The sequence below is a fragment of the Ailuropoda melanoleuca genome, chromosome 3, assembly GCF_002007445.2.
Source record: "Ailuropoda melanoleuca isolate Jingjing chromosome 3, ASM200744v2, whole genome shotgun sequence".
Taxonomy (NCBI): domain Eukaryota; kingdom Metazoa; phylum Chordata; class Mammalia; order Carnivora; family Ursidae; genus Ailuropoda; species Ailuropoda melanoleuca.
This window is the reverse complement of record NC_048220.1, coordinates 61,029,372-61,042,480: the sequence shown is the minus strand read 5'-3', so window position 1 is coordinate 61,042,480 and position 13,109 is coordinate 61,029,372. Positions and strand designations below refer to the sequence as shown.

At 36.1% G+C, this 13,109-nt stretch overlaps 2 long non-coding RNA genes across 4 annotated transcripts in view; one reads left to right on the top strand and one right to left on the bottom strand.

Annotated features, from left to right (window-relative positions):
- The window catches only part of LOC117801394, a 146,634-nt gene that overhangs the window by 123,485 nt on the left and 10,040 nt on the right, over positions 1-13,109 (bottom strand). The gene's annotated exons all lie outside the window — the stretch shown is intronic.
- LOC117801395 overlaps positions 1-13,109 on the top strand; it is a 32,264-nt gene that overhangs the window by 9,966 nt on the left and 9,189 nt on the right. Inside the window, exon 2 of the long non-coding RNA XR_004623887.1 lies at positions 2,716-2,856. This is a non-coding gene — a long non-coding RNA (uncharacterized LOC117801395). The remainder of the gene's footprint in view (positions 1-2,715; positions 2,857-13,109) is intronic.

The following is a 13,109-nucleotide window of genomic DNA, read 5'->3' as shown; positions in this document are numbered from 1 at the left end:
TGTTTACTCTGCTGGAAAATGGGAGTTGATATTGCCTCCTATTTCATAGGGTCTTTGTGGAAGTAAATGAGATCACTCATGAAATAAATATTTTAAAAAAGGAGCAAGTTCCAGAATTGTATGTTCAGTGTGATCATACTTTTGTTTAAAAAAACAAACAAACATACATCAAGTGTATTTTTGTGTATTAGTTTATAAATGCAGTGAAAAGAAGAAAACCAAACTCTTAACAATGGTTACATTTTAGAAAGGGTATAAGAAAGGGGAGACATGTTAAGTAAATGATCTCCACATTCTGTCTTTGAATTTTGTGAATATTCTAAAATAAACTTAGGTTATATTTTAATTAAAATATAAATGAAATCAGTACAAAAATGAGCAAACATAAAGACTTCACAGGGGAGTTGGCACTTGAGTGAGTCTTAATGACTACATGCTCCTTATGTGGAAGAGAGGGAGGGGTTTCCCAGCGCACAGAGTAGTGGCAGTCACAGAACAGATAGGGCATTGCTGCCAGAACCCTACAGAAGTCCTGAATGCTGAAGGGATGCTTGTGAACAGAAATGCGGGTGGCAGGTCACAAGACAGGAGGCTGGAGAGTTGGTCAGGTCTGAATCCGGGTGTCTTTTGAATGCCATCCTCAGGAATCTGAACTTTATCCTCACAGTAATGGGAAAGCACCAAGGGGTAATACAAATGGGAAAAAATAATAGAAGCTGCATTTTAGAATGCTTTTGTGTTGAGGATTGGGGGGTGGGCAAGACTGTAGATTTGAAAAGGAAATCAGAAACTTCTAGTAGTCACAACAAAAGATGACAAAGGCCTGGCTTATCACCTGAGACCAAATAATATCTGTCATTTTTATGCTATAACTTAGCTAGCATTTATTGAGATATTTGTTTATAGTTCATATTTATTTAGCCAAGCTAAGAATTATAAATGGCTATGTCATTTACTTCACATAAAAGCTCTGTAAGATGGGCACTATTAATATTACTAATATGTAAATGAGGAGACCAGGATTCAAAGGGGTTAAGATACTTGCCCAAGCATACCTTAGATAATAAATGGTGTGGCTAGGATCTGAATCCACAGTTTGCTTTCTTGGACACACTTTGAAATAGTCATAAACCCTTGAAAGGGTCCTCAGTATGAGAAAAATTGCACTAGATGGAATTAAACAGGCATGAAACAATTTCTTTAAGGCTCTTGTAATAGGGGAGAGAGACTGATCTCAACTCCACTGAAACCAAAAGCAGAGGGTTTTTAAGTGCTGGGGTAAGCCAGTGAAAAAAATTGTGAGGAATTTTTAAGGGGGAAGGTTGGTCAATGTGCTTAGGTAATCTGTGTTTGTTAATTGTTGCTTATTTAAGTTAGGCTCCCACCTTCTCACCAGAGACTGAGAGAGAGAGGTGCTATGTCCCTTGATGTTTACATTTCAGTGTGATGGTTCTCAGGTCCTTGAGAAAGGACATTACTGCGTTGTAAAATCGGCAAAGTCTGGGAGAAGATTTGTATCTCGAAGATGCAAAGAAAGAACTTAAAATTTCAAGTTTGCTAAACTAAATGCTCTAAGAGAAGGGAAATTGAGAACCTAGAGTCAAGAAGAAGCCTGTCTAAAGTTAGTCAAGCTGAGGGGAACATTAACCTCTTCTTTATCATCAGTTGTTCTCAAGTATGGGATGCAGTACAGTTCAGTGTGTTAGTCCTCATTCTGCTAAGGAAATCCAGGAGAATGTCATGTAAGGCATAGTTATACATAATCCATCTTAAATTATATATATGGGTATATTTTAAAAGTTAACGCATGAATATATCTATCTCGAACAACATAACACACAACTTTAAAGTAAACAAAGTGAACCAAATGACTTTATAGCAACAAAGATAATAGTCAATATTTATTCAATATTTATTATGTACCAGACATGAAGTTTAAGTATTTCTCATATACTCCTAAGAACAATCCTGGGGCGTAGGTGCAATAATTACCTTCATTTTATGGATGAAGAAACATGTTCGTAGAAGGGCATACAATTTATAAATGGTCTGTCTGAACTCTTAGTAGGAATAGCTACCCAATTTGTGAGAACCCAATGTGAGATGAAAATGTGGGGCCCCTTGTTCAAAAATTATTGTGCTTCAAAAGGCAAAAGAAGAGTATTAAACCAGAGACAGGACTCTGTCTGAGTGCGTGACTGCGCAGGTCATCAGTGCCCATGAAGCTGGCCCTGTCCTTAAGTTCATGCTTTCAACCTTTAGGTAGGCTGCGTTCCACCTCTCCTGAATAAGTTACTAAATGGGGAGGTCCCCCGGAGGGAAGCCAGAGTTCTTAAGTGGTTATCAATTGACCTTTTTTAATGCCTGGAAAAAAGAAACTTTCTCACAGACAGGATTTGGATATTTAATCCTACCTGTATCACACAGCTTCTCAGTGGGGTATCAAAGTATTAGAAGACTTGAAACTTCCTACTGAGTTTCTGTCTGAGAATAGTAAATGCTGGGAACAAAGGAGGTTCTTAGGCACAGAGGGGAACTAGAGCTAAATACTAGCCTGTGTACTGTGGCTTCTTTTACAATATATTCTAATAGCAAGTATTACTGCATCAGATGAGAATGAACTTGGATGACATAGTGCAATACTCAGGTGACAAAGAACATTAGTAATACAAACAAATAAAAGAGGCTTTTGGGTTTTTTTTTTCATCATGAAAGATACAGGATAGAACTGAGGCTACTACCAGGAGAGGGATATATTGATACTGAATAAAGAAGTGTCTTCACTGCAAAGCACAGCATGGCTGAGGATCATTAAATGAAGAGGCATTCTAGACGACAACGCCTTTATTCCTGGAGGTGAGTACTGTCCCAAGTGGCTGTTAATATTACTACATGATGCACGATTGGGGCTTGGGTAACATTTCATTGTAAACAGCAGCAGATTCCAATTTCATTAGAAAGGAGGTTAGTTTTCATTGTAAAAGTCCATTTTGCTTTTAATAGAGGTGGAACTAAAATGAAGCTGACCGTGGACCAAATATATTATCTAGTGTGAACAGAGGTAAAGGTTTTGCATATGAGTTTTTTTCATTTGTAGGTTTCCAACATCAGCTCCTTGAAATGATTGGATGAATCCTATAATTAAAAATTGGCATTGGGGATAGACAAGAGGACATTTTCAGAGTAATACATGTTCACTGTTGTTTGGCATTTTGCATCATTTTTTAAAAAGTGGTCTTTCTTCTGAATGTGTTAACTAAATGCTAAGAAGACTTCTTACATATCACTTTGAGCCTTAAGTATAAATATTTTTCTTCCAAAACAAGCAACTCTATTATGTACTGTAGTTTTTTTAGTAACTTTATTAAGATATAATTGACATATAATAAGCTGCACATATCAGAAGTATAGAATGTAAGTTTTGAAATATGTGTTCATCCATTAAAATATCAACAAAACCAAGATCATGAATATATCCCTCGCTCCTCAAAATTTCCTTGGGCTACTTGGTAATCTGTCATTTGCCTACCTGGTTCCCCAGGCAACCATTGATCTGCTTTCTGCCACTACAGATTAGTTTGTGTATTTTTTAATATTTTACATGAATGGAATCATACAGCATATACTCCTTCACTAAGCATACTTTTGAAATTCATCCACCTTGTAGCACACATCAATAATTCCTTCCTTTTCATTGCTGAATAGTGTGTCCTCATATGAGTATACCACATTTGCTTATCTGCTCACCTGTGGATGGAGATTGGTGTTGTTTCCGGTTTGGGGCTATAACAAATAAGGCTGCTATGAACATCTGCATATAGATCTATTTTTTTTTTTAGTGGTAAAAGTCTTTTTTTTTAAGATTTTATTTATTTATTTGGCAGAGAGAGCAAGAGAGCATAGCAAGGGGAGCAGTAGAAGGAGAGGGAGAAGCAGGCTTCCCGCTGAGCAGGGAGCTGGATGCGGGGCTCGATCTCAGGACCCTGGGATCATGACCTGAGCCAAAGGCAGACGCTAAACCATCTGAGCCACCCAGGGCCCCCCTGCATAGAGATCTTTAATGGATGGGTACGTTTACACCCTGAGGAATATGTAGGGTAGAATGAATGGATCATTTGATAGATATATATTTAAAATTCTAAGAAACTACCAAACTATTTACCACAGTGGTTGAACCATTTTATATTCCAACAAGCAGTGTGACAGTACGAGGGCGCTGCACATCCTTACCAATGTTTGTCAAAGTCAGTGTAGTTTCTATTTCTTATATATGCTAGTATTTTAATATTCACATCAGATAATAAGCATTAATAATGAAGAGAGCCTAATATACCCCTTTCCTGGTAGTGGCCTCAGTTCTATTCTATAGCTTTCTCTTTAATGATGGGAAAAAAAACCCTCTTTTATTTGTTTGTATTACTAACGTTGTCATCTAAGTATTGCACTATGTCATCCAAGTTCATTCTTACCTGATGCAGTAATACTTGCTATTAGAGTATATTGTGAAAGGCTTGCCTGGGTGGCTCAGTTGGTTAAGCCTCTTCCTTCAGCTCAAGTCATAGTCCCAGGGGCCTGGGATCGAGTCCCACATTGGGCTCCCTACTCAGTAGGGAGTCTGCTTCTCCCTCTCCCTCTGCTGCTCCCTCTGCTTGTGCTCTCTCTGTCTCTTTCAAAATAAATAAATATAATCTTTTTAAAAAATATATTGTGAAAGAAACCATAGTACATAGGCTAGATGATAAAGCACAATTCATCTGAAGAGGTTGGAGAGCAGAGGCAAATATATTTCAAAAGCATCTTGAGAAATCTTTCAGCTTTCTGTTAATTTTCTCATCGCTATCAGTATCTATAATACTTGAAGTTTAAGTAGATGTTATTTAATGGTAGAACCATAACTTCTATTTATGTATGAATATAAAAGAGTTACAAATAAATTCATCAGAGCTATCGATGAAGGTCAAGATGGAAACAAGTTAGAGGAAGTGCAACTTCTCACAAAATAGGAATATAACTGGGGTGGTTCTAATGCATCAGCTGAATGAGAAGTATCTATGTCATAAGACATTTGTCATTAGGTTAGGGGAGCATTTTTTTCTCTTATATATATTTGTATTGGACTCAGAACAATGTAGAGTAGTTTGAGTCACTAGGCAGACCAACAATTTTGGTTCAGTTTCTATCAGAAGATAGAATGTGCTTTGGTGAAGATATAAAGTAAATATCATCTCATTTTGAAACTTCCAAAAGATAAGAGTAGCACTTGTGGGATCAGAAACCAGCTGGTGCATTTTCTTTACTGGTTGATCTGAGCAACACATCAGTCAACTCATGCGTAGCTCCCCGTGGATGGTATTCACAATCCTACCCTGGTCTCATCCCTTACTACTCTGCAAGGTAACTAAAGATGAACAGTGTCAGTCTGGTGTCTTTGCGCAGTGGCGAAGAGGAGACAGGCCTATCTTTCTTTAACTTCCCTGGGTGCTGTTAGCAGTTAGTAGGTGATATATACCTACCTGACTCCCTTTTTGTAATAAATTGCATTGCATGATAAAATCCCATTCCTAATTTCTTTCAACATGAATATAGAATATAGTAATAGACTCATGTGATGTTACAGTTGACAGAGATCTCAATACCTCCTAAGAAAGTCTCTTGTACTCGAAGAGTGGTTAATAGATAGAAGATGCTTCCTGTTTTATGAGTAGAAATTTACCTTCTAACCATTTCTTTCAATCTAATGAAGATTCCCTACTGCTAAAGAAGAGACTTACTGAAAGAAGGGTGTGGGAATACCATGAAAAGAGTGAGTTTGAATCATAGTTCCACCAGTTACTTTACTTTGCAAGTCCCAGATAATATTTATCTTTTTGAACCTCTGTTTCTTTATCTTATGAAATGGAGATAAAAATCACATCTGAAAGTTGTTCAAATGCTAAATGAAATTATTATAATACACAGTCCCTAATTGCTAACTACTGATTCCAACTATAAGTGTCATTATTCTCCCCAGTGAACCTGATAATCTAGCCTAAGTTAGAAAGGTCAGGCTTTATCTTGGCAAAAACTGCTACTGCTGATATCATTTGATCATGAATCATTTTTAGAAGTTTCCCATATTGAGACTTTTAATGAGAATTTAGTGTTAAAATTTGAGTGCTTCCAAAATGATCTCTGTGAAGTTATTTTGTTCATCAGTTCCTTTTTAGTTTTTAATTTCTAAAATTGCAAAGAATCTCTAAGTAAGAGCTATTGTATATAAAAAAAAAACCAACCCAGGAATGTTACACAAGGGCATATTAAATATTTTCACCCTCTTGTGGGTACAGTAGTCTAGCCACAGTTGCTTCAGTGGCTGTCGACCTATCTGCGTACCTCCCTACCACCAGGAGATTCACCTCTCACTGTACTTGGTCACAAATCAGCCATATTCCAGATAGATATTCCCAGTGGAATCAACAATAAATACCATTAAATCCTAATAGTGTTGACTATATGGGAACTGGAGTAAACTCATCAAATTCAGTGAGCTAATGAGTGGGTATGTGTTTCCCTGTCTGGTGCAATAGTGCCCATGTGTGAAATACCCAAAGTCTCACTGCATACCTGCTGTCAGAATCTATTGACAACACGCTTAATCACTGAGTCCTCTACGTTTGGGAAGCTTCACTCCTTTTCTCTGGTATTTTTAAAAATATATCTTACTCCTACCTTTCAAGCCCTCCACAAAGCTGTCAATTTTCTGATATGTGCTCCTTCCTCGGAATGTCTACATTTCTGATGGTACCCAATAACTCAGAAATGAAGTATAGCTAACGTGCTACAGAGTGCTTTCAACTTAACCAGTCTGGTTTTATAAATTTTTAAGTTGTCAATTTTTAAAAATTTTTCTTACTATAATTAAAATTGCCAGTTGCCAGAGGACAAAGTGAAAGTCTTAGGCAAAATAAAAGCAGCAACATACAAAATTGGTATTTTAAAAATCCAGATAATATAAATTGTTCACAAAATAATGATCATCATAAAAATTAACATTCTTATTTTTCTCCCTCTACCTCTTGATTAGCCACTTTAAGAATTATTAGCCACCAATAAGAATTCTTTATAAAGTATTCTATGACTCCCTTTATCCACTGACAGGTCATTCATTTGAAAGGCAAACTATTTTAAGCAAAGCTGTGTTTTCTCTGGATGAAATGAGAACATTTTTTTCTCAGTACCTTAGTGTACTGCTCTGTATGTTAACCCTAAAAAGAACACTGCCACCACACCACCTATGTCAGAAAGTCCTCTCAATTCTACCTGCTGAATATTTTCTAAATGTGGCCCCTCTTGACTTCTCAACACTATTCTCCCAGTCCACTGTACATTCTTTCTTACCTGAACTGCCTTTGTCATCTCTCACCTGGTCTCTCGGCTTCCTCTCAGGCTCTCCAAACCCTCTGTCCTTTACCTTGTAGCCAGAAGAACAATTTAATATGTAAATCTGATGATGGATTGCCCTGATTAAAACTTTCTAGTCACTTCCCATTACCCTTGGAGTACAATGCAAACTCATACTTTTACCTCCTAAATCCCGAACAATCTGTTTTCTGCCTCCCGTTGGGAGCTCTGCCCCTAGCATTTTGCCTCACTCATAGCCATCCAGACACACTAACCTTTCTGGAGTAAACCCAGTGCATACCTACCCCAGGCTCTGGCATCTGTTTTTCTAGTGCTTTGTTTTGCTGGCTTTGCTACCTGCATGTGGAAAAGTAGTCCTCATCCCCATCATTCTCTCTCTTCCCATTCTGCTTTAATTTCATTCTAGAACTTTTTACTCTCATTATCTAAAATTATATTATACATTTGCATTTTTGTTTGTAGTCTGCTTTCCCAGTTAGAATAGTTCTTTATGGTGCAGTTTTTGTCTTACTGCATCCCACCCATTTCACCCCTCCTCTTTAGCTTACATTAATGCTTGCTGGGTAGAGGGTCCTCAAGAAAGATCTGCTGAATGAAAGAAAAATAGAGCCCCATGTTGACTGGTAACACTAAACTTGTCACTGAGATCTCCTCTAAAGATATTCTTCTAAAAATTCTCTTGTAGTTTGCAACAAACGATGAAACTTTTATGGGTTATTCGAGAACATTTATCTTATAAGAAGTTGCTCATATGAGTACCTGTTTTAAAAACAAACTTTAAATGTTCCAATAAAATCAAAATAGCATGTTTTGTTCACTAAATATGGATCCCTGGGCCATACAATCACCTCATTAGTAATTGAATATCCTGTCCTAATCTGAGTCCAGTGGCTGAAATAACATGAAGAGGTAGTGTTCTTACATGCAAGGGTAATTGTACTGAAGACAGAAGATACTCGTAAACAAAGAAAATTACTAAAGGTGCTTAAACAATGAATTCTATGACCTAGAAGATTTGTTTTAAGAATTTACAAAATGATAAAACTGAAATCAAAGCAAATGTAGAAGATATCAAATAGGAGTAGCTTATCTTGAACTTCATTGGGGAAGGGGCTCTTCTTGGCTAGTTTATCCCTCCTGAATACCAAAAACTGCTTAGAATGGCCATCCAGTTTCTCTAATTGTGTCTCTTTCCTTAAAACATCTCAAAGCAGCCTTTCAACAGAAAGCTTTATAAAGCTGGAATGGTAGGGGTGTGTGGAAGTTTTAACTGAAAATAACCAAGCCCACAATTGGAATAACATCTCAGCGTGTATATAAATTCATGTTTGTGTTAGAATTATATATATATATATATATATATATATATATATGTATATGTATATATCAAGATTAGAAAGAAATGGCATATTTTAAAAAACTCAATAATTTAAGATGAATAAATGACTTTATTTTTCATGTGGAAGAAATTCAGAGGTAGGCTTTCCTGAACTTCTGTGGTCACTCTGAGATTTCACTAAAAATTAGACTCCTTTGATTTTTCTCCTGTACATGTTTAGAATATTATTCTATGTGCAAGTTGTCTCATGGTTTCAAAATAACTGTTCAGCTCCAGCCATCCTATTCACATTCCATGTAGAAGGAAGGAAGAAGGAAAAAAGTGCACAGGGATCTCTCTCTCAGTTAAAGAACTTTGCTGGAAGCTTCATGCATTGACTTTGCTGACATTTTATTGGACATCTCTCTTTTAAAGGGAAGGTGGGAAATATTGTTTTATCTGAGTACAATGGCACCGTCGATAATACAGAGAGAGATTTCTTTAAAAGGAAAAGAGGTGAGTGGATATGGAATAGGCAGCAAGGAGTCTCTACCACTATACAAATAACACCAGACTACCAAAACTATACATAAATAACTAAAGGGTGAATTCTGAGGAAGAGATTCTATGTTTTTTGTTCACTGCTGTATCTCCAGCACCTGTGTTAGTCCCTAGATCGTAATGAGTTATTAATTCCCAATAAATAAATGAATGAAGGAAGGAGGGAATGTCTGGTGTAACAATCGTCTTTAGTTAGGGTGTAACTACGTATAATGGCTCTGGAGCTGTTTGATGTAACCATTTCCTTTTGAGTCATGTGGCTCTGTGTCATTCCATGAGCATCATCCGTATCCCTTTTCAGGCTGATCCAATCCAATTCATGTCAACTGCTTACCCATGTGAAATTCATAAGCTAACAGCATGTTATTCCAAGTTTTGATTTTAAAAGTTTAGAGTATTCACCAATTATAAATCTATATAACAAGCTGTTTCTATTTCTATTTTCTAATGCACAGGGATATGCCAATGTTGCAATTTCATACTGAGCTTCCCAATTCTGTAAGTAAGTCTTCTACTAGGGACATTTTTTAAAGGTCTTTGTTTGCTGCAGTGGCTTTGGCAAGAAGAGAACAAACTCCACCTCTTATACCCAGAAGTCTTGGGATCAGAGTTTCCTTTCCGTGTTCATTACACACCAGCAGCAAAAGTTAAATATAGCCAGCTTTCTACCTAACAGTGGTTTTCCTATTTTCATGCTCTTCTGTGTTTAGGTTAAAGAAAGAGCATGTAAATAGCTCTCTTGGAAATTATCGTTATCTCCTTTTTTTATTTCTGAGCTGTCTGCTTTTGACTAGGATGGGTATAGTATTTGTACTTTCTGGGGAAATGTCCCCTAAGTTTTTATACTTTTCTATCTTTTTAAACTGTTTAAGTAGTCAAAGAAGGAAGTCAACTGTTGTATACATGTAATGATAAATTGTAAAGACTGAATGACACTTGTGATGGCTCAATATGTATGCTCAACATCACATTATTATATGAGAACATTGTAACCACAGAAACTAGACTCCTTCACACACGTAACAACTTTGAAACTTTTCATGCCATGCATTCAGATGGAAGAAAATGATGGAGAAACAGAGAGAAATGTCACTAGGAGCAGTAATAAATAAAGAATAAATGTAAGAAGGTGTGAGATAATGAAACCCATGTAAAGCAGGTCTCTTAGGCCTTAGGCATAGAGGTAGGGATAAGAAAGCAAAAGACGCTACAAAAAAAAAAATTAAAAGAAGATCAGTAACACTGCTACTTACTCAGTCTCAGAATTTGCTATTGATGTTATTTGTTGATGCAAGGAAAGTTTGTTTCAGGTAAACATGTGAGCACTTTTTCTACTCATTCTCTTGAGGTTAAAAAAAAAGGAAGAAATTGTTTTACCAACTGGCAGATTAAAATACAACTTAAGTTTGATGTTTTGATGATTCTGACCTCTTGAGTCAAACCAATGGTAGATGAATGTTACCAAATAGGCATATTGTCTATAACTAGTATTTTTCCATGTAGTATATGAGTTGGTTTTAGAGATGAAATTCAGTACAATGTAAGCTCTATAGGGATAGATATTTTTTATCTACAACTTGAGCACCTAGAAGGCTACTTGGCCTATTATATGCACTCAGTGAATATTTGGTAAGTAAATAAATAAAACCAGCAAAAAAAAAAAGTGGCTCAATCCTGATACCTAAAAGCAAAACATGCATTATCTGTAATGTTTAACTGAGGTTAAAAAATAAATTATCCACCTAATTAAGAAAAGCAGGGATTATGTTAACTAGAAATGAAGTCTAGAATTCAGAATTCCAACCATACCTATCATATTTACTATAGAAATAATCTAATTTTTATTTTAAGGATTCAGTAGAAAGTATTTGACAGTATCTTACATAATGTTTACCACGTAATAAGAACTCATAATTTTCTCTTCCTTTCTACTTTTCTTTTTAAAAATCAACGTGAATTTTTAAAATTTTTAATTTAAAAATAACTGTATTCATGTTATGAAGGGCTATCAGTATTAGCCTGGAGTCCACATGATAAAACAGAAAACCTAGGCTTTTGCATTAGACTAACCCAAACTTCAACTTAAAAGTGGGTGGCCTTGGATAAATTGGTTGGCTTTTCCAAATTTGAACTTCCTCAACTATAAAATGTAGATGATATCTATTCTCATTAAATCAGTGTGGGGATAAAATGAGATGATATATCTGAAAATTGTAACATTGTATCAGACACACAGATCTTTAGTAGATATTTTTTAATTGTAACTTGTGACCAGAGCAACATGAAGTCATTAAATCTCACATAATATTTCAGCTCATCTGTTTTTAAAACCACAGAAAACTTGTGAAGTTGCTGGAATGCAAAGATGTGATGTTATATAACATTGTTTAACCAATAGTTCTTTATTTTAGAAAGAAGGAATTTTGAAGGCTAAAGCCCTAAGTTTGACCCAAAACTCACAGTAATTCTCTGATAGGCAAATAATGAATGACTTGAGAAGTTCAGCACTATTTTACATGGCCACAAAGCAAAAGATGATCAAACAGTGACAACAGAAAAAAATGGTGTGTGGTGAATAATCTTACTGCAGAAAATTTTCTCAAGGCATTTGACTTTCAAGAGAACATATGACCTATCAGATTCATTGAACCAGTCAATGACTGCCTTATTTCAAGTCAATCAAAAGTGATGTGTTTATAGTGCCAGAAATTATGCCTAGAAAGTATTCAAGATTTCATATTGAGTCACTCATGTTTTCCTGGTATATATTCACATTAATAAACTGATTACATGAAATACACACGTATACTTAACAAAACTTTTTCAGAAAATGAATGGTTCAGTGAAACATTATTGTTAATTTGACACTTCACACTTAACCCATGTTTTCCATTTTAAACCAAAAAAAGGCAAGAGAGTAATAAAATATTCATTAACTCCACTGAAGCCCATTTATAGCAGATGGTCTCTGGAGGGTAAATTTCAAAACATTTGCTAGGGAACACTGTGCAAAATGTGCAGTTGCCCTGACACAGCAACTAGTGTGAAGAACAGCAAATGCAATAGTTGTTAATAGTAAGGGAGTAATTGAATCACAATGCAGATACCTTTTGTCATTTAGACTGAGGAAAGGATGAGTCACATTTGCTGTTGCTTTTCATATGGGGGATTTTTAGATAGTAAGAAAGCACAAGGTATGTCCATAGTCTCATCAATATTATGGTAATTCCTAAAAATTCTTTATAAATCTTTCAGTATTCTTTAAGTTCTTAGAGAATTAAAGTATTTGGGAACATATGGCCATGGTAAGCACCCACAGGTATTGCAGGGTGGAAGGAAGGAAAGTAAGGAGGAAAATTATATATACTTAGAGGGATGAATGAAGGAATGAATGAATGGGTGCATGGATAGATAAAGACAGATTGATAGGTGGATATTAAAAATATCAGAAGCACACACGTGCTAACCAACCACCTCGGCATTTGCACCTTACTGGCCTGGAGTCAGTGCATGTAGGATGTTTTTTTCACCCTTACTAGGGCCCTCCTTGAGAGCCTGTTTTGTGCCTAGTGTCCTGTGCACACACCTTGCAAGCAATGGAGCCATGAATCTGACTTCCAGGTATGAGTTGAATAGATCACAGCAGTTACCACTGCTGCTGAGACAGCTGCAATTCATTATCTAGCCTACAAAGATTTTATGTTAAAGATCATTGGGACAAATCTGTGGTAAACCTTCACATCCAGAAAGACAACCCCAAGATAGTACATGCTTTTGACACGGAGGACTTGGGAGATAAAGCTGTGTACTGCCATTGTTTGAGGTCCAG